This window comes from Phyllobates terribilis, unplaced genomic scaffold, assembly GCF_046119375.1.
Source record: "Phyllobates terribilis strain yellow unplaced genomic scaffold, ASM4611937v1 Scaffold_244__1_contigs__length_2968133, whole genome shotgun sequence".
Classification (NCBI taxonomy): domain Eukaryota; kingdom Metazoa; phylum Chordata; class Amphibia; order Anura; family Dendrobatidae; genus Phyllobates; species Phyllobates terribilis.
Window position 1 is genome coordinate 515,091 of NW_027363004.1, and position 21,440 is coordinate 536,530.

Here is a 21,440-nt window from a genome sequence, read left to right on the forward strand (position 1 = left end):
GGCATTCACCAAATCCAGACTCGTCCATCAGATGCCAGATAGAGAAGTGTGATCCGTCACTGCACAGAACAGGTCTCCTCCAGAGTCCTGTGGTGGCAGCTTCACACCACTCCATCTGACGCTCGGCATCGTGCTTGGTGATGTAAGGCTGCATGCAGCTGCTCGGCCATGAAGTTCCTGGCGGGGGCGCAGTGTTTGTGGTGATGTTGTTACCAATGGAGTCAGGAGAGCGTTCTGCCCTCTGCTCCTCAGCACTCAGTGACCCCGCTCTGTATTGTTCCGGGGTCTCCTGAGTTGCTGCAGTTCCTTCTACTCCTTAATAATATCACTCACATGTGATGGGGGGAAGATTTAGGAGGGAAGAAATTTAATATCCAGACTTGTTACCCCGGTGGCTCCTATTACAGGACCGCGCTGGTATCAGAGAGCTCTGCACCACCAGCCGTTCTGTCATATGCTAGTAACAGCACACAGCATGGGAGGGCGGATGTTATACACCGGGGGGCGTGGGGATTGATGTTATACACTGGTGGGGGGCGAGAGTCTTAATGTTATACAAGGCCGAGGGGCCAGATGTTATACAGGGGGGGTACGAGGGGCTAGATGTTATACATGTCCGAGGGCTGAATGTTATACACTGAGGGGCAAGGGGACGGATATTATACACCAGGGGTGAGGGGACGGATGTTATACACCAGGGGCGAGGGGATGGATATTATACACCAGGGGCGAGGGGACGGATATTATACACCGGGGGGCGAGGGGATTGATGTTATACACTGGTGGGGGGCGAGAGTCTTAATGTTATACAACAAGGCCGAGGGGCCAGATGTTATACACTGGGGGTACAAGGGGCTAGATGTTATACAAGTCCGAGGGCTGGATGTTATACACTGAGGGGCAAGGGGACGGATATTATACACCGGGGCGAGGGGACGGATATTATACACCAGGAGCGAGGGGACGGATATTATACACCAGGGGCGAGGGGATGGATATTATACACCAGGGGCGAGGGGACGGATATTATACACCAGGGGCGAGGGGACGGATATTATACACCGGGGGGCGAGGGGACGGATATTATACACCGTGGGCGAGGGGACGGATATTATACACCAGGGGCGAGGGGACGGATATTATACACCGGGGCGAGGGGACGGATATTATACACCGGGGCGAGGGGACGGATATTATACACCGGGGTGAGGGGACGGATATTATACACCAGGGGCGAGGGGACGGATATTATACACCGGGGCGAGGGGACGGATATTATACACCGGGGTGAGGGGACGGATATTATACACCAGGGGCGAGGGGACGGATATTATACACCAGGGGCGAGGGGACGGATATTATACACCGGGGCGAGGGGACGGATATTATACACCGGGGCGAGGGGACGGATATTATACACCAGGGGCGAGGGGACGGATATTATACACCGTGGGCGAGGGGATGGTTGTTATACACTGGGAGTGAGGGGACGGATATTATACACCGGGGGGTGAGAGGCCGGATGTTATACACCAGGGGGAGGGAGCGAGGGGACAGATGTTATACACTGGGGCTGGGGGGCGGATGTTATACCCTGGGGGTCGGATGTTATGCAAAGGAGGGCTTGGGGTTGGATGTTATACAGTGGGGTTGAGGGGATGGATTTTATATGTAGCACCCTGAGGATTCGGCTGCTACAGGGGTATTGCACCTCAACCCAGAGGTGTGATATTCCACTCCCGGGTAAGGATGGAGTGTGGATCTGAGCTCGGTAGGCTGCATGCACTACACACATCCCATTTCCGAGGAGCAGACCGACGGTACTCCCACTTAGAAATGTGCAGGTACGACCGAGTCTGTTCCTGGCTGGAGTGGGAGGGGGGTGGTACATCCCAAGTAGTGTAGGGGCAGATAGGGGGAGCAGCCTGGGTAAAGATAGGAGCTCATTGGGTGCTGGTCACCTGAGCTCACACATAGAGGGTGTATATAAGGTGGGCACCATCAAAGAACAGGGTCAGTCAGTCTGTCAGAGCAGAGCAGAGGAAGAGGAGCAGAGCAGCCTGAGCCAGAGTGAGAGAGGAGAAAGCAAGAGAGACCCAGAGGGGGAAGCAGAAGAGAGGACTCTGAGACCCCAAATCCAATCCACGGGTGAAGAGTCGGCATCAGGGTACCGGAACCCAAGCTGGTGGGGGCAAAAACACACCCCAGCCAGAGACCGGAGGCCGTGGGCAGCGTCTGCCACGGCCACCCACCATATCCACCACGAAGGCATACCACGTGGAGGGTCAGGGAACCCAAGGCCAAGGGTCTCCCAACAGAAGGCCCGAGGGAGCTGGACCTGGGTGGATCACTAGTGGGGACGGCCAGAGAAAGGACAGAAGGAGAGCTCAGGGTCACGCTCCGGACTTGCTTGGGGGTTGGCTGGATCCAGGACCTGGTGGATGCAGCACGGCTCGGGAGGTCACTTGAAGCTGGAGTGACCGGAACATCAGCAGTGAGTAAATACCCTAAACTGCATAACCCGACTCTGTCTTCCTTTAACATCTACGCTGCACCACCACAACCCCCATCCTCTGCTCCTGACCCCCTGAGGCTATACCCCACCCGTTGGGGGTTATCTATCACAAGCTGCACCTATACCATCAGCCTCAGCGGACCCTGCTGCAGCGGCGGCCATAGTGACCGCAATACAACGGGTGGCGTAGTCGACAATAAAGAACTTAATAACATCTGTAGGACTGCCACATACAACTGAGTTTGACACCCTGGGCACGGACCGGGTCACAGCCACTCGGAAGACTACAACCCCCATCTGATCCGGCTCCGGATATTCCCCCTAAAAGAATATGGCCCAGGGGGCGCGTCATATACACTGGCGGGGGGGCGAGGGGCGGATGTTATACACCGGGGGAGGCGAGAGGCCGGATTTTATAAACTGGGGGCTGAGAGTCCGGATGTTATACACCGTGGGCAATGGGACTAAATGAAAAAAGCAGAATTCGGTGACTAGGAGTTTTGTCCTATAATGTATGTGCATTTGCCTTCCCTTTAGAAACTCTCCCTTGTGATTCTGCAGTGTCTTAGAGGTTGACTATCTTTTCCTACATTGCTCAGGAGTTTCTCATGAAACAGACTTCCAGTGGCTTGCCCAACTCCGCTATTACTGGGAGAATGAGAATGCGAGAGTGCGAATCATCAACTGCAATGTGAAGTCCGCCTATGAGTACCTGGGCAACTCCCCACGCCTGGTCATCACTCCGCTCACTGACAGATGCTAGCGGACTCTGCTATGATGTGATGGGTTATGCTCAGAAATCTTTTTGACTTTTGTATGATGCATGAAACTTATTAGAAAGTTTATTGATATTTCATACCAGTTCTTCCATGTTTCATTGGTAGATCGGTGCTTTTTATCTAAATCTTGGTGGAGCTCCAGAAGGTCCGGCCGACACAGGAAAAACTGAGACCACCAAAGATTTGGCCAAGGCGCTGGCCGTGCAGTGTGTGGTCTTTAACTGCTCTGATGGTTTGGACTACATAGCAATGTCAAAGGTACATACAATGTTAAATTGCTCCATTGCAGATAATAAACTGACTCCAACCGATGTTCTGCTGACATCTTTTGATTATATAGTACAGACCAAAAGTTTGGACACACCTTCTCATTTAAAGATTTTTCTGTATTTTCATGACAATGAAAATTGTACATTCGCACTGAAGGCATCAAAACTATGAATTAACACATGTGGAATTATATACTTAACAAAAAAGTGTGAAACAACAGAAAATATGTCTTATATTCTTGGTTCTTAAAAGTCGCAGGTTAACAGCAGCTCAGATTAGAGACCAGGTCAATGCCACACAGAGTTCTAGCATCAGACACATCTCTACAACAACTGTTAAGAGGAGACTTTGTGCAGCAGGCCTTCATGGTAAAATAGCTGCTAGGAAACCACTGCTAAGGACAGGCAACAAGCAGAAGAGACTTGTTTGGGCTAAAGAACACAAGGAATAGACATTAGACCAGTGGAAATCTGTGCTTTGGTTTGATGAGTCCAAATTTGAGATCTTTGGTTCCAACCACCGTGTCTTTGTGCGACGCAGAAAAGGTGAACGGATGGACTCTACATGCCTGGTTCCCACCGTGAAGCATGGAGGAGGAGGTGTAATGGTGTGGGGGTGCTTTGCTGGTGACACTGTTGGGGATTTATTCAAAATTGAACCAGCATGGCTACCACAGCATCTTGCAGCGGCATGCTATTCCATCCGGTTTGCGTTTAGTTGGACCATCATTTATTTTTCAAAAGGACAATGACCCCAACACACCTCCAGGCTGTGTAAGGGCTATTTGACCAAGAAGGAGAGTGATGGGGTGCTACGCCAGATAACCTGGCCTCCACAGTCACCAGACCTGAACCCAATCGAGATGGTTTGGGGTGAGCTGGACCGCAGAGTGAAGGCAAAAGGGCCAACAAGTGCTAAGCATCTGTGGGAACCCCTTCAAGATTGTTGGAAGACCATTTCCGGTGACTACCTCTTGAAGGTCATCAAGAGAATGCCAAGAGTGTGCAAAGCAGTCATCAAAGCAAAAGGTGGCTACTTTGAAGAACCTAGAATATAAGACATATTTTCAGTTGTTTCACACTTTTTTGTTACGTATATATTTTTCCACATGTGTTAATTAATAATTTGATGCCCTCAGTGTGAATGTACAGTTCTCATTGTCATGAAAATACAGAAAATCTTTAAATGATAAGGTGTGTCCAAACTTTTGGTCTGTACTGTATATACTTTTTTTTTGTTTTTCCAAGGGCTGGCATCATCGGGAGCATGGGCGTGTTTTGATGAGTTTAACCGTATTGAGCTGGAGGTGTTGTCCGTGGTGGCCCAACAGATTCTCCGCATCCAGAGAGCCATCCAGACGAAGATGGACATGTTCAACTTCAAAGGAACAGAACTGAAGCTTAACCCAAATTACTTCGTAGCCATTACCATGAATCCTGGCTACGCGGGACGTTCTGAGCTGCCGGATAACCTCAAGGTAAATAGTCCCAGTGCCTTGCATCGGGTCCTTCCACAACATTTCTATAGGATTAAGCTCAGGACTATGACTCGGCCATTCCAAAACTTTATGTTTATTCAACCATTCTTTTGTAGAACGACTTGTGTCTTTGGGCCATTGTCTTGCTGCATGACCCACGTTTTCTTGAGATTCAGTACATGAACTTGTAGCGCCCCGAGGGCTCGGCCGCTACAGGGGTATTGCACCTCTGCCAGAGGTGTGGTATTCCACTCCCGGGTAAGGATGGAGTATGGACCAGGGCTCAGTTAGCTGCATACAGCACACTCACCCCTTTTCCGAGGGACAGCTCAACGGTGCTCCCACTAGACAGAAATGCAGGTACGACAGACCATGTCCCTGGCTGGAGTGGGGAGGGGGGAGGAATACCCGGTGATGTAGGAGCAGATAGGGGACGGTTCCTGAGCGTAGATAGGAGCTCATTGGTTGCTGGTCACCTGGGCTCATGGCTAGAGGGAGGTATAAAAGGTGGGCACCATCTTAGGTCAGGGTTCAGTCAGTCTGTGCAAAGAGAGGAGAAGACTGGGAGTAGAGGCTCTGTAGAAGCTCTGCTCCAGAGTGGGCCTAGGGAGAGGCCGAGGAAGAGAGTGGAGTGGAGAGAGAGAGGAGGTGAAGGGGAGCTGTGGTTTCCTCTCAGCCCAGCTCCACGAGAAAGGGGAAGAAGAAGGAACAGGAAAGAAGAAGAAGAGAGAGAGAGAAACAGAAGGGCTCAGGAACAAGAAGGTGGAAGGGACCCTAAGAACCCACGAGAATACAGGGTGAAGGGTCAGGCAGATTAAGGGTGCCGGATCCCAAGTTGGTGGAGGAGAAACAACCCTCAGCCAAAGACCGGAGGCTGTGACCATTTATTGGTGCAGCACCTCATCAAACCTGCTAGGAAGGCACCATAAAGGACAGCGGAGAGCGGGATCCACGTTTAACCGCACAAGTCCGCGGCAGCTGGACAAAAGTGGGTCACTGGTGAGACAGGCCAGAGGAAGGATTGAAGGGGGTGCTGAGCCATGCTTCTGAGCTGCCTGGGAGTTGACTGAGCCCCACACCTGGTGGACGCAGCACAGCTTGGGTGGTCACTACCTGTACAGAAGTGACCCGGAACAAATGAACTGTGAGTAAAGACCCTGGACTGTAACTTGTTGTCTGTGTGCTCCTTTGCGCCTCCAGCACTATTGGTACCGGAACTCTCACCACCATCACTCCCACCATCCACTACACTGCCCTGTGGCCGCACTCTTCCCGTGGGGAGTCACACAATCCCAGCTGCATACATCATCAGCCCCAGCGGTCTGCCTTGCAGTGGCGGTCCCTAATAACCGCAATCCACGGGTGGCGTAGTAGGACATCACTTAAAACTTACAAAGAGACTACCACTGGCCTGACCGCCCTGAGCCACGGACCGGGTCGCCACTACTACCCCCATCGTTCCCCTATTGCCCGGCTCCGAGTGCCCCACGGCCCAGGGGTCGTGTCAAACTGATATCCTGATATTTTCCTTTAGCATTTGCTGATAGATTTTAGAATTCATTGTTCCATCAATGATGGCAGCCGTCCTTGGCCAAGTGCAGCAAAACAGGCCCAAAGCATGTTACGATTACCATCTTTGTGTTTCATAGATGATAGGAGGTTCTTATGCTGTAATGCAGTATTTTCTTTCTGCAAACATATAGCTTCTCACTTAAAATCTCTATCTTGGCCTCATCCTTCCACAAAGCATTATTCCAGTTACCTATTGATGTGCCCAGGTGAGTTTTAGCAGTGACATTTTAAATCGCATTGCCTTTCTCCTTGCAATCCTGCCATGCTCGCCATTGTTGTTCATTGTCCTTCTGATGGTGGACTCATGAACAATTACATTAGCTAATGTGAGGAGAGGCCTTTAGTTGCTTAGAGGTTACCTTGAGTTCCTTTGTGACCTCACAGACTGATGTAGCTTTAAGTCAAATTTAGCAGTAATACAGAAATTTTTGAGGGGTTCACAAACTTTCAAGTAAATACTAGGTTTACAAAAGAAACATAAGATTTCATCAAAGGGATTATTCTCCCCCAAACCTATATGAGATTGTACATTTCCTATGTATAATCACAACACCTGATGCCCTCATTTCTGCAAGCTCCTTAATATTAATGTTCCATTCTCCTATTTTCCAAAATGGACACAGTAGAGGTGTGGAGAGAGATTTGGAAAGTGTTAAAGGAGTATCCCCATCTCCAAGATTCTATCCCAATATGTAATAGATGTAATAATAATAATAATAGCAAATACCTCCAATTGGAAATGTAGTATAGTTCTTCTGATTAGCTATGTCGCTTAACCCATGTGCAGGGCATAGCAGTAGCTTAGGTATCCATGGTTACGACCACTAGCAAGTAACTAACTGTTACTATGAGTGCTCGTAACCATGGATACCTAAGCTACTGCAATGTCCTGCACATGGGGGTAAGCAACATAGCTAATCAGAAGAACTATACTACATTTCTAATTGGAGATATTTGCAAACATTATTATTATTACACCTATTACATATTGGGACAGGATCTTGGAGATGGGAATACCCCTTTAACCACACTTTGACTGACTTTCCTCTGATGTGGAATAGACACATCACTTTTAGGTCTGGGGTGGAGGATAGTGTAAATGGACATAATGGGTTCCCCGGCTCTATGCCTAGTTTACAGTAATTTAGTTTCATTTGTTGACTGACCCATCTGGTTTGCGCATTTCAGGTTCTTTTCCGGACTGTAGCAATGATGGTCCCCAACTATGCTCTGATTGCGGAGATCTGCCTTTATTCTTACGGTTTTCTGCACGCTAAACCTCTAAACATTTACAAACTCCCCGTCAGCCAGCAAAAACGAGTTCACTGACAGTATCTCACTTAACTCATTCTGCAGCCGGCAATTAACAGTAACACAGAGGCCACATGTATTCCCTATGGAAAAACAATTTTGCAGCATATTTTAGTGCAACTCAGCAGTGTTCCATTCCTCTTTTATCATTCCTGGAAATGTAGGAATTAATTGAAATCTGTCACTAACGAGTCCCCTACACAGTCTGACAATGTCACCACTGTTTGGGCACAGTCAGCTTGTATAGGGTTGTCCCCTATATAGATTATATATACATTATATATGTTACTGTAAAAGTCAGAAGGCCGGTAAAACCTAGGATTTACCGGTCAATCTGGACATTTACCGAGGCCGTCGGTAAAAGCTCAAAATGAAAAGTAAAATTGGACTTTTACCGGTGAAGTCTTGGTAAATCTTAACATTTCTCAACAGCGTTGGTAAAAGTCAGATGTATTCCATATAAACGAACGATTTTGGACTTTTACCTGGGCGAATTGGTAAATCTTTACATTTACCAGCATGTGTTGGTAAAAGTAACTTTGAGTCACAGAATTCTGACTCTTACCAGCAATTTCCGACTCTGATGAAGGCCTTAATCGTTAGAAATATTTTTATTCTTCAAAATGCAAATGAACAAATACAAATAGGAAAATGCAAATAGAAAACATTTATGTAGGAAAATACTTCTCAAAAATGACAAATTACCGCAAATACAAGAATAACGCAACTTCAAAACTATGTAATTCTGTAATTGTGACTAGGGATAAGCGGATAGATCCGTCCAGACCCGTTATCCGAGTGGATAACGGGCTGTACGGATACGGATAATCCCGATATCTGTCGGATATATCCGTGCCTTCCGATAATGCATGTTTCATGCATCATCGGAAGGCATGGATGGTGCGAGTGTGCAGGGCAGACAGGTATAAAGCTAAATTGCTACTTACCGGAGGTTTCCCAGGTCTCGTCGTCCGCGTTCTCCTTCCGGGTCACATGACTGCATACGTCACCACGCAAGTGACGCATGTGTAAGTCACGTGACACTCGTGTCACATGACTTATGCACCTGTCACTTTCGTGGTGACATATGCAGTCATGTGACCCGGAAGAAGGAGGATGCGGCCGGCCGACGAGACCTGGGAAGCCTCTGGTAGCCTCCGGTAAGTAGTGATCTTTAAGTGGCGGAGAAGGGGGGTCCGGCCAGAGGGCGGGATGACCCTAGTGGGCGGGGAGTTCCTACTGCATTTAGGATCCTAGCGGTAGTCCCCACTTGGTAGAAGTCATCTTCTTTTTTTATAATAATCGCAATGATCGACTTAGGGTCCATTTTTGAACGGTCGACGTCTTTAATTCTGATTCTGATGTTCTGTCCAATGTTAGGTTCGGGTAATTTTTGACTGGAACATTTCAACATTTTCTTGGCCTGTGTTTCAAGTCCTTCTCTTGCAGCTTTTCGAACTCTTCTGACCGCACCAATTCTTCTATTGATTGTATGCGAAATCAAAACGTCAGGTTGCTGATCATCATGAAGTTCTCCATCTTTCTTAGAAGGCTTTGACGCGACACTTTTTTCTTTTAGGTCTTCATTATTCTTGGATGGCAAAATTGGTGGCGTTTCATAGGCTGTTAAGGTGTGCGGACAGTTGGATAAGTCCAAAGCTTCTCCTTCCGTTGTGAACAGCTGATGACAGTTGGATTCATCCGAAGCTTCTGCTGCTGTCGGTGCTGACGTGTGATGAAAGTTAGATTCATCTGACCCTTCGGCTTCTGTTGGTGATGTCGGATCACTAGGTTCCTCTTGCAAACCAACAAACATTTTTTCAAGATCTTCTTCTGAAGAGAGATTTCTGATCCCATCACTAGGAATTTTGGAGGTAGCTAGACCCATCTGTATTGGTACTCCGAACATAGCTTCATAGGGCGAGCATTTTATTCCCTCATGGTATGCTCTATTTTTCATTGCTTGTACAAAGCGAAGGCCCTCAGACCACTTGGGTGTCTTATTTGTTTCCATCCACGTTGACGACATGTTTTCAATGTCTTGATTTGCTCTCTCCACGGAGCCTTGGGACTGGCTGTGTCTTGGGTTACCATGCACTATTTTCATATCAGGCCACATCGCGCACAAACTCTGTATGACCTTGTTACAAAATTCCCTCCCATTATCAGAATGCAGAATACACAGGACACCAAAAGTGGAAAAAATGTCAAGGAGGTGCATAAAGCACGTAGAAGAACAAATTTAGTGACGTGGTCTTGATAGACGAATATGAACTTGAAATCATTATCACAATTGGATTGCATGTCAATGACATCGACTTGAGCACGAGAATTCATTTCACTGTGTAGGATGGGTTTCACAACAAGGCCTTTTTTGGTAATCTTCTGTTTTTTCTGGCATGGCTGGCAGAGTCGCAGATAAATAACTATTGACTCCGTTGTGACATTTTTGAACTTACGGTTCACCTCCTTTAGGATCCTGGTCCGCCCTCCGTGGCCGGTACTGATGTGCGCATTATGAATGACACTAAAGAGTTCTGCACACAGAGCAGACAACCGTATTATCAGTCCTAGTGTGATCCAACAAAACATAGGATCGCACTTAGATCATTATTATTGTATAGGGCAGTGGAAATGTCGGATTTGTTTCTCAGACAGAGCTGGTCCGAGGAAAACAATTGCTGCATGTCCTAGTTTGATCCAAAATTCGGAGCGCACTTGGCAATGCAAATCTATGAGTCGAAAGAAAATATTGGACTGCACTCAGATTACATTTGAGTGCAGTCCGATTTTCATGGACTGACATAATGGAGAAGATGGAGAAATTTTGTTCTCCATCTTCTCATCCAACAGAATCGGAACACACTATGATCATGCTCTGATAAAACTCTAATTAGAACACACTATGATCATGCTCTGATAAAACTCTAATTAGAACACACTATGATCATGCTCTGATAAAACTCTAATTAGAACACACTATGATCATGCTCTGATAAAACTCTAATTAGAGTTTTATCAGAGTGTGATTTGTCTAATTGACCCAATTCCCTTGGATGAGACATATATGCTTGTTTGACCCTAGCCTTAGGAAAGGTTATCTGTTTTACTACAGTGTAATACATTTAGGGATATAATGGTTATGTTATATAAATTGTTTCATTATTATTATTATTATTTCATAAGTCATCTGTTGATGGAGGAAATAATCATCCTTTGTTCGCATCACTTGTCTGTGCCTTTACTACTCTATACTTTCTATACTGTACCCACAGTTCAGATTGCCATTGCATTATGATAGACACATTCATAAATTCCAATACATCACATAATATAAACAAATTTGGTTCTTCTCACAACTATACCTAAGTGTGCAATACATGTCTGCATTTCTGCTCATTTTGCAATGATTTTGCAATATTCCCCATCCTGGCCGCTTTCTTTAATATTGTCCCCCATCTTGACCACCATCCTGTAATAATGTCCCTCTGTAGCGCCCTGCTGTGCACTGGTGCCACAGAACCCAGAAGGGTGCATGGATGGACTTCTCCACAAGAGGCCCTCACACATTCACACACCTCCACCCTACCACCTCAGACCACCAGAGGGAGCCCTTCAGGGATATATAAAGGGAGGGTGGAGCCAGGCAGCTCAGTCTAGTTAGTGAGTCTCTCAGACACAGAGAGGGACAGAGCTCAGAGTTGAGCAGAGAGCGTGCTGACGCTCAGAGAGCAGCGAAGAGGCAGCAAGCTGGCTGCTGTGCTTAGGCGAGCCAAGGCCTACAGCACGTGTGAAGGCCTAGTGAGGGCCTTGAGTGTGGCCGAAGGATAGAGGAGAAGGAAGAAGTAGCCAAGGGGGCAGAGGAGCTTACCAGGCTCACCCCGAGATATATACCGGACACCGGGTCCGCGCCTACAGGGACCCTCAATACCCAGTAGGAACCACCAGAACCCCTGGAGGACTACAGGTCCCAGGTTCACCAAATACTGATTGCAGTACCAGGGCTAGGAGTCACGGAGGCCCCAGCATCCAGGGAGAGTGATCTGCAAGAGTAGGCCCTACCACCAGGTCAGCAGGTGCAAAAGAGAGACAGCAACCAAGCTAGGCCTAGCTCTAGGCAGGTCAGAAGCTTAGCGAGTAAAGCCACGGATCAGGAGGCCCTATACCCGCTCACTAGGGAGAGTCCAAAAGTGCGCCCTTGTCCGGAGTACCCTGGACCGTGCCTGCAACATCACCAGTAAAGGTACAGAAGCTTACCCCCGTGTGAGTGTCCTTTCCTCCGGGACCATCCTGCCGTCTCTCCCCTGCACCACAATCCATTACACCCCATGCTGCCCTGGAGCTAGCTCTACCTGTGGAGAGCCACACCATCCCTGCTGCCGTAACACCAGCTCCAGAGGACGGCTCCAGAGCGGCGGCACCCCTTAGCCGCATTCCACAGGTGGCATCACGAACTTTCCAAATCCCCTATACATATTCCCTCTTTTACTGACCACCCTGGGTCACGGACCGGGCCAGCCACCGTGATATCCCCCATACCGGCATCCATAGGCCCGGCACCTGGTACCCCACGGCCCAGGGGGCGCGTCACCTCCACCTACACCTCTTCCTGGTATAATTTCCTCCATCCTTTGCCTCTTCCTATTACAACCCCTGGAAAAAATTATGGAATCACCGGGCTCGGAGGATGTTCATTCAGTTGTTTAATGTTGTTGAAAAAAAGCAGATCACAGACATGGCACAAAACTAAAGTCATTTCAAATGGCAACTTTAGGGCTTTAAGAAACACTAAAAGAAATCAAGATTAAAAATGTGGTACTCAGTAAGGGTAATTTTTTTCAGACCAAGCATAATTTTTGCCAGGGGTTATATAATGTCTCCTGTCCTGTACTCTTTCTGGTAAAATGTCCTCCATCCTGAGCCCTTTCCAGTAATAATGTCCCCCATCCTGAGCCTCTTCCTGGTATAATGTCCCCTGTCCTTGACCCCTTATTGTAATAATGTTCCACATTCTGGTACCTTCGTGTAACAATGTCACCCATCCTGGTATAATGTCCCCCATCATGGGGGCTTCCTGGTGTAATGTCTCCTGTACTGGGCCCCTTACTGTAATAATGTACACCATCCTGACACCATCATGGACCCTTTCCTGTTATAATGTCCTCCATTGTATAACCATGTCACAGAATTCCCAGCCCCTTCCTAGTATAATTTCCCCCATCCTGGACCCCTTCCTGGTATACTGTGCCCCTTCCTGGTATAATGACCTCCATCTTGGTATAATAATCCCGATCCTTAACCCCTTCCTGGTGTAATGTCCCCCATCCTGGGCCCCTTGCTGGTATAATAACCCCCATCCTAGGCCCCTTCCTTGTATAATGTCCCCCATCCTGGGGTCCACTGTTTAATTTTTTTTTACATAGCGTAAACTGACCAGCCGTGTGTGTTTGAAATCCTCAACATGTCAATTTTCTTGTGGACATTCAGAGTTTAAAGTCAGAATTGCATTGCATTGCATAAAATGCTGAAAATCCACAGGTAAAAATTAGAGATGAGTGAGCACTAAAATGCTCAGATGCTCGTTACTCGACCTAAACAATTTCTAATGCTTGGGTGCTCATTTCAAGTAACGAGTATAATGAGCGTCAATGAGAAATCAATGCATTTTTCCAGAAGACCCTACAAGGAGGTCTGGGGGGCACTGAAAATGATGAAATGGATGGTAAAAGTGCTGAATGGAAGGAGAACAGCATGGAGAAGACCCCTGGAAGCATCTCTGACTCCCAGATCGCTACTGAGAACAAATTTCCATGTCTCAATGTTATAAAATTCTGTGAGGCATCCATGAGTTCAAAATCTCACTACACCCCTAGATGAATTCCTTAGGTAGTGGAGTTTCCAATATGGGGTCACCTGGGGGTGGGGGTTCTGCTGTTTTGGCACCTCAGGGGCTCAGCTAATTGAGCCCATAACCTATTCAAAAGGAATCTGCGTTCTAAAAGCCAAGTAGCGCTCCTTCCCATCTGATCCCTGCCGGGTGCTCAAACAGTAGTGTATATCCACATATAGAATGCTGCCACATGCGGGAGAAATTGCAGAGCAAATTGTTGGGTCCAATTTCTCCCATCACCCCTTGTGTAAATTATAAATTTGGTGCTAAAACAGTGTTTTTGTAAAAAAAAAAAAATGTTTGTTCTCACATCTAAATGTGTTATTCCTTGAGGGGGCTAGTTTCCAAAATGCTGTCACTTGTGGGGGTTTCTGCTGTTTTTCATGTCAGGGGCTCTCCAAATGTGACATGGCATCCACTCTTGATTCAGTCTTTTTTGCGTTCAAAAAGTCAAAACGGTGCTCCTTCCCTTCCAAGCCTTGTTGTGTGCCCAAACAATAGTTTTCCCCCACATATGGGGAATCAACATGCTCAGTAGAAATTGCACAACAAATTTGTGGTCCATTTTATCCTGTTACCCTTGTGAAAATAAAAAATTTGGGGCTATAGTAAAATTTTTGTGAAAAAAAGTAAAATGTTCATTTTTGCTTCCACATTGCTTTAGTTCCTGTGAAGCACCTGAAGGGTTAATAAACTTCTTGAATGCGGTTTTGAGCACTTGGAGGGGTGCAGTTTTTAGAATGGTGTCACTTTTGGGTATTTTCTGTCATATCGGCCTCCCAAAGTCACTTCAAATGTGATGTGGTCCCTATAAAAATAGTTTTGTAAATTTTGTTGGAAAAATTAGAAATCACTGGTCAACATTTAAACCTTCTAACTTCCTAACAAAAAAAAATTATGTATTAAAAATTGTGCTGTTGTAAAGTAAACATATGGGAAATGTTATTTATTAACTATTTTGTGTGACATAACTCTCTGGTTTAAAGGCATAGGAATTAAAAGTTTGAAAATTGCAAAATTTTCTACATTTTCACCAAATTGTCGTATCAAAATTTTTTACCACTATCATGAAATACAATATGTCACTAAAAACAGTCTCAGAATCAGCGGGATCCATTGAAGCATTCCAGAGTTATTACCACATGAAGTGACACTGGTCAGAATTCAAAAATTTGGCCTGGTCATTAATGTCCAAATTGTCTCAGTCACTAAGGGGTTAATAGACAATTTACACAGGAAGACTGCGCTTCAGATACACTCTGAATGATCTGTATTAGACGATTGTTCATTGGCTGTCATTGTTCTCGGCAGCACAAGTCTTGTGCCAAGAATGATAATGTTGTGTGCATCCCAAAAGATCATTTCACCTGACGATTGAGCAGTTTGTTTATTCAGAGGATTTTTCGCAGCCAATTTAGGCTGGTTTCACATGTCCGTATATTTCCGGTACCGGAAAACCAGTACCAGAGATATCCGTGTCTCGTGTGTCACATGTGGCAACCATGTGCCACCCATGAGCAGCACCAGCAGGGGACCATGATGAGGGTAGTAGTGTCTGCTCCCGCAGTGTCCACCTGTAAAAATAAGAATAAAATAATAAAATCCTTATACTCACATGTCCTATGTGTCCCTAGCTTTAATTCTCTGACAGCTGACGCTGAGGAGCCAGGGATAATGAGCCGCACCAGCGAGCGGGCCCCGGAGCTGAGTTCAGGAGCAGTGTCCTGTCACTCAGTGAGCGCAGCTCCGGGGCCATGTGTCTATAAATTCTTAGTGGGGTTTTTCCTAAAATTGTCAGCCGTTGGACTCACTTCATACCCTATAACTGTATAGCAGACTCTCTCCTTTCTAATGGGAACATGTCGTACGTGTTACTGTGGCCCTGCTCTATGTGTCTTTAAATTCTTAGTGGGGTTTTTCCTAAAATTGTCAGCTGTTGGACTCACTGCATACCCTATAACTGTATAGCAGACTCTCTCCTTTCTAATGGGAAGAAGTTGTACCTTGTTACTGTGGCCCTGCTCTGTGTGTCTTTAAATTCTTAGTGGGGTTTTTCCTAAAATTGTCAGCCGTTGGACTCATTGCATACCCTATAACTGTATAGCAGACCCTCTCCTTTCTAATGGGAACATGTCGTACCTTGTTACTGTGGCCCTGCGCTATGTGTCTTTAAATTCTTAATGGGGTTTTTCCCAAATTTTGGCAGCCCTTGCAGTCACAGCATGGGCATTACCACTTATAGGAGACCCGATCCTTTATAATGGGAACATTTTTTTACTGAGACCCTCCTCTATGTCTTTTCAAAGGGGTATTGGGTTGCGTCCAAATTTCTGGCAGCCCTTGCAGTCACTGGATACGCAATAACAGTATAGGAGACCCATTTGTTAATAATGGGAACAACAAAGCATAGCCGGCTGATGGCTCTCTAACAATAGCTAGGGCCGACTGCTGGCCTTTTAAGGATAGTAAGGGCCGTCTGATGTCCCTATAAAAATAGGCTTTATGACTTTCAGAGTCCCTCCATCATAAATAAAACAGGAAGTGTCTGATGATGTGTCACACACCACATTGCCAGCTAATGTTGTAAAATGTTAAAATGACATTTCCCGGTGAATGCATTTGTCTTAAAAAAATACATAAAAAAACCCAAAACAATAGGATCTTTCTTTAGTATAAAAAAACAGCGTCAGCAATTTAACAACAATGTAATCACATTGTTCAGCTCATGCACCTCCTCCTCCATCTCCGAAATGACCACATCAGTCACAAGCTGACAGCACTGCAGCACTGTCTTGGCCAAGTGGCAACAGGCTGTGCTGAAGATAACATGCTTAATGCTTAATTGACAAACCGCCCAGCGCTGCAGAGTTTTTGAAAGCTGTAACACAGCAGCCTGATCTGTGGCTCTCACCGCTGAACATACAGCCAGGCATGGTTGTGTGTGTCAATGTCCGGAACCTGGTGACGAAGAAATGACACCCAGAATAGATATGGTATCCCTCTATGCCAGACCTTTCACCGAGCTAAATACAACTCTCAGCAAAAAAAGCTGTGGACTGGCTCCTTACCGTCCCTGGCTACATTCACCTGTTCACGTGTTTGTGGTTAGGCGGTCCTTCCCAGTAAGTGCACTGGGGAGGGCACTGGTAATGTTGTGGGACCCGTGCTTGTGGAAGGCGGAGACAACACCGGGAGAAACAGTGGCAGCTGGAAACCAAGTACCGAGGGATGGCCGCCACCATGAGGTTGCAGAAAGATTCCGTCTCCACGAGCCTAAAAGACAATATTTCAAGTGCAAGCATTTTAGAAATGTGGCAGTTTAGTGCTATGGCCTGTGGGTGGTTGTCTGCATATTTCAGTCAAAGGACTGGGGCAGGGACAAATGAACGCTGCGCTGGTACAAGGATGTGGACGTGGTTGTTGATGGTGGTGGTTGTGAGTGTCAAACTACAGGTGCAGGGCGGGAGGCATCTTCGCCTGCACCATGGATAGAGGATTGGCGTGCACGCACAACAGCGGTACAGGCAGTATTGTCACCCTTAGACACTGTTTCTGGACTTTGGCATTCGGGCCAACTAGTTGGGTGCTTTGCTGTCATGTGCCTGAGCTTGCTGGTGGTGGTCAGGCTGGTAGTTTTGCTGCCCCTGATGATGCTGGCATGGCAGATTTTGCAAATAGCTTTTCTGGGGTTAGCTGGACAGTCTTTAAAAAAGAGCCAGACTCTGGAAGACCTAACAGTTGGTCTGGCAACTTTCCTCGTGTTCATGTTCCGGGGAATCATTTCCCGCCTTGTGTCTGTGGCCACCCCACTGTTTGTTCCTGCCTGTTGTGGTGTTACGCCTCCCTCCCCCTCTGTGCTGCTGTCTTTGCTATGCATGCAACTTTCCAGGCTGGGTCAGTGACTTCATCGTCCACCACCTCGTCTTCCCCGTATGCACCCTGGGCCTCCTTCTGACTCGCTGGCAATTGTGTCTCATCATCATCATCCACCTCTTGCGACAGTAATTGCACTTTTTGACCGTCGCCTTCATGTAACCATGGCTGCTCAAATATTTGGGCATAGCTACATGTGATCTCTTCTTGCCCCACTTGAAACGGGCCAGGAGAGAGGCCCAAATCTTTAAATGGGAAAGTAAACAGCTCTTCTGAGCGTTCAAGTGTGGGATCAGTTGTCTCTGGGCACTCGGCATAGTGGGAGTAAGGAGGATCAGTGTGAGGAATATGTGGTCCATACTCATGGCTACTGAGACTGGACTGTGTGAAAGACGGTGGTGGTGGCAAAGTGACTGGAAGCATTATCTGCTATTCAACCAATAACCTTTTCACACTGCTCTGGCTTTAAGAGTGGGGTTCCGCTGCCCCCTACAAAGTGGGACAGGAAGATAGGGTGACCATGATGTGGGTGCTTGTTGGGCTCACTCAGCAGGCATAATTTCAGCTTGCCCACGGCATAGGCCTTTGCGTGCACCATCACCATTATGTCCACTTCACTGTCCCTTGCCAAGCGCTTTGCCCATTTTAAATGGAGTGTAATATTTGGCCCGCTCCAAAAAATGTCACGATTATAACTGCAGTAATATCGCATCACGTCTGATGACCAGGGTTTTAGACAATGGCCTTATAGATGTGGTATTGGTCAGCGATCAAGTGTGAATAGGATGAACAACACACAACTGGCAGACTTTAAATGGAGGGTAATATGTAGCTTGCTCCAAAAAATGTCACGATTATCTCCTCAGTAATATCGGATAACGTCTGATGACTACGGCTTTAGGCAGTGGCCTTATAGATGTGGTATTGGTCATAGACCAAGTGTGAATAGCATGAATAACACACAGCTGGCAGACTTTAAATGGAGGGTAATATTTGGCATGCTCCAAAAAATGTCATGATTATTATAGCAGTAATATCGGATAATGTCTGATGACCATGGTTTTAGGCAGTGGCCTTATAGATGTGGCATTGGTCAGCAACCAAGTGTGAATATGTTGAACAACACATAACTTGCAGACTTTAAATGGAGGGTAATATTTGGCATGCTCCAAAAAATGTCACGATTATTACAGAAGTAATATCACATCACGTCTGACCACGGTTTTAACACTAGAACTACCACATGTTTCATAATACCTATAACTACCATTAGGGGTCATTTTGACCCCCATTCAAAAGTACTGACTCTGGAGTAAAAATAACTTTTTTTTGCCAACAAATTAAAGAACATTCATTTTAACTTAGTAGGAACAGTGTTAAGATCAAGTACAGCAGTTTAAACGCATTTTCCTTTTACATGGTCATAGCATGCGGTGTACAACAGTTAACACAAACAGTACTTTCTTCCACTTTCCCAGTGCATTTTCCACAAACTAATTTGTTACAGCTTGAGCAAGTTTTAATTGTTTTGTTTTCGTTGCATCTTCCAACTCCACATTTTGGACGCTTGCAGATTTCTTGTCCTTTTGTTTGTGGTTCAGACATTGCAGATGATGGGCCACTTCTTGATTCCAAATAATTCTTGCGAAGGTCTAATGCCAGCTGAAGAATGAACTCCCGTCTGCTAATTTGACTCCCAGTTGCTGTTTTATAGAGTATTGTTGCGTTTATAGCTGCTAAATCAAGTACATTACAAAACACCTGAACAGGCCATCGGCGGCTTCCAGAATTTGTGGTGTACTTTCGAGCCATCTTGTCTACTGTGTCAACTAAAACCTTTGTTTTATTGTAAAATTTTACCGTTTCCGTTTTTTTTTTCTTGTCGTTTCCAACTGCTACATCTGGGTGAAGACTACTGAGTAAAATGACATTCTTATTTGGTTTACCTTGGTAAACTGTAAGAGTGATGTCACCATTCTTCATCAGAGTAGTCTCATATGTATTTTTTCGTAGGTTTTTTGCCAAAGATGGTGTTATAGCAGAAGATGGAGTCCCTCAAGTTTAAAGGCCCCATCTATGCTATATAAGTCTGACAGTTATTTTAGGTCAAAACAACAGCAAGGTGAAATGTTCCTTCTTGTATCAATAGCGTGTCCTTGCTATGAAGATAACATGTACTCCTTGGCCAGATGTTTCTTCTTGTAGCAATAATGTGTTCTTGCAAGAAGATAAAATGGCCTTGCTAACCAGATACGTCTAATTAAATATTTTAAAGCATACAGAGACTAGCTTTTTTCGCTTGTTCAGCTAAACTGTATAATCGAACCATATATGGCAAATCCGTTTCCTGCCTTCAGGGTGTATATTAGCCCTGTGTTTTGTAATAAAGTTTAGAGTATGTTTAGACACAAACATCCTGTCCTGTGTCTTCATTCTCTCCGATATCGTAATCCAAAGGATAGAAGACCAAGAATGCAGTGACGACAATGGAATGTCTTTTCTTGCACGGTTCATCGTTCCCACAGTACTTGTTCTCTTGGCTTTCAGTGTATTGGCAAGTTTCAATGAAGTGAAAAAATTATAACATTTCTTCCCTTGTTCAAAAATGGATCCATTAGTATGAGAACAATGTGTTGTGCAAGAGACCGATCAGCTGGTCGTTGTTCACCTTTTCCCAAATATGGAAACCCGTTGCAGAGGTATTTGGATTCTACGTCAGCTACCAGCCAGAATTTTATTCCAAATTTGTCCAGCTTATTGGCTATATATTGGGTGAAAGGACATCTTGATTTAGTTGGAAAAAGCTGTTCATCAACTGTCAGGTTTTGTCCAGGTTTGTAACACAGTATACAATTTCCAATGAAGTGATTCCACACTTCAGAAAATAAAGCAAACTTGTTATTCTTCAATGTATCAGATCGGGTGGATTTGATGTCAAATCGTACAAATCGCATCAATTCTTCAAACCTACTTCTCGGCATAGTGTCTTGAAAAAAGCGAGGACCCCAAGTACTTGACCACAAGGTTTTTACAGAAAGACCATTTGCATTATATGCGCCCCTCGCATATAATATTGCAGTGAATGCATCAAGCTCGATTAGAGAAACTGTCCATTTATCATCTTCAAGTTTCTGATGAGCCTCCATTTCTGTACACTTTTTTATGTGGCGAAGTATAGGTTCATCAATTAGCAACCTCCATGCACTTGATACATTCCCATTGATGATCTCCCGTTTGGCATAAGGGGTGGGTCCAGCTGTTTCTCATAGAATGTTTGGTTGGGACAGTCGGCCAGTAGATGCAGAAGCAATTGGGACAACTTCCCACACAGTTCCATCGCGACAAGTCTCTTTATGACCCACAGCAGGTGGAATGTCCACTGTACCTTTCTTTCTCCCTCCATATCCAAAATATTGTGGTTGGGTCCCTCTTCCTCTACCTCTACGCAATTGGGGTGTGGCCGTACATCTTGTTGACGTAGTAGGACGTCCATCATCCTCTCCAGAATCTTCGGTATCGTCAATTATATCACTGTTACTGCTTGAATCTGATTCTTCGGAAATATCATGAGGAAAATATTCTTCATCAGACTCTGAGTCGATTTGTTCCTGATTTTCTTCTTCTGACTCATTTTCAGATAAATTCTGAAGACATTTCAAAATTTCATCACTTGTCAGACCCCTCTGCTTACTCATGCTTCAAATATACATCGCAAAAAGGGACTTGTAAGATCGCAGAAGTAATAAAACGACA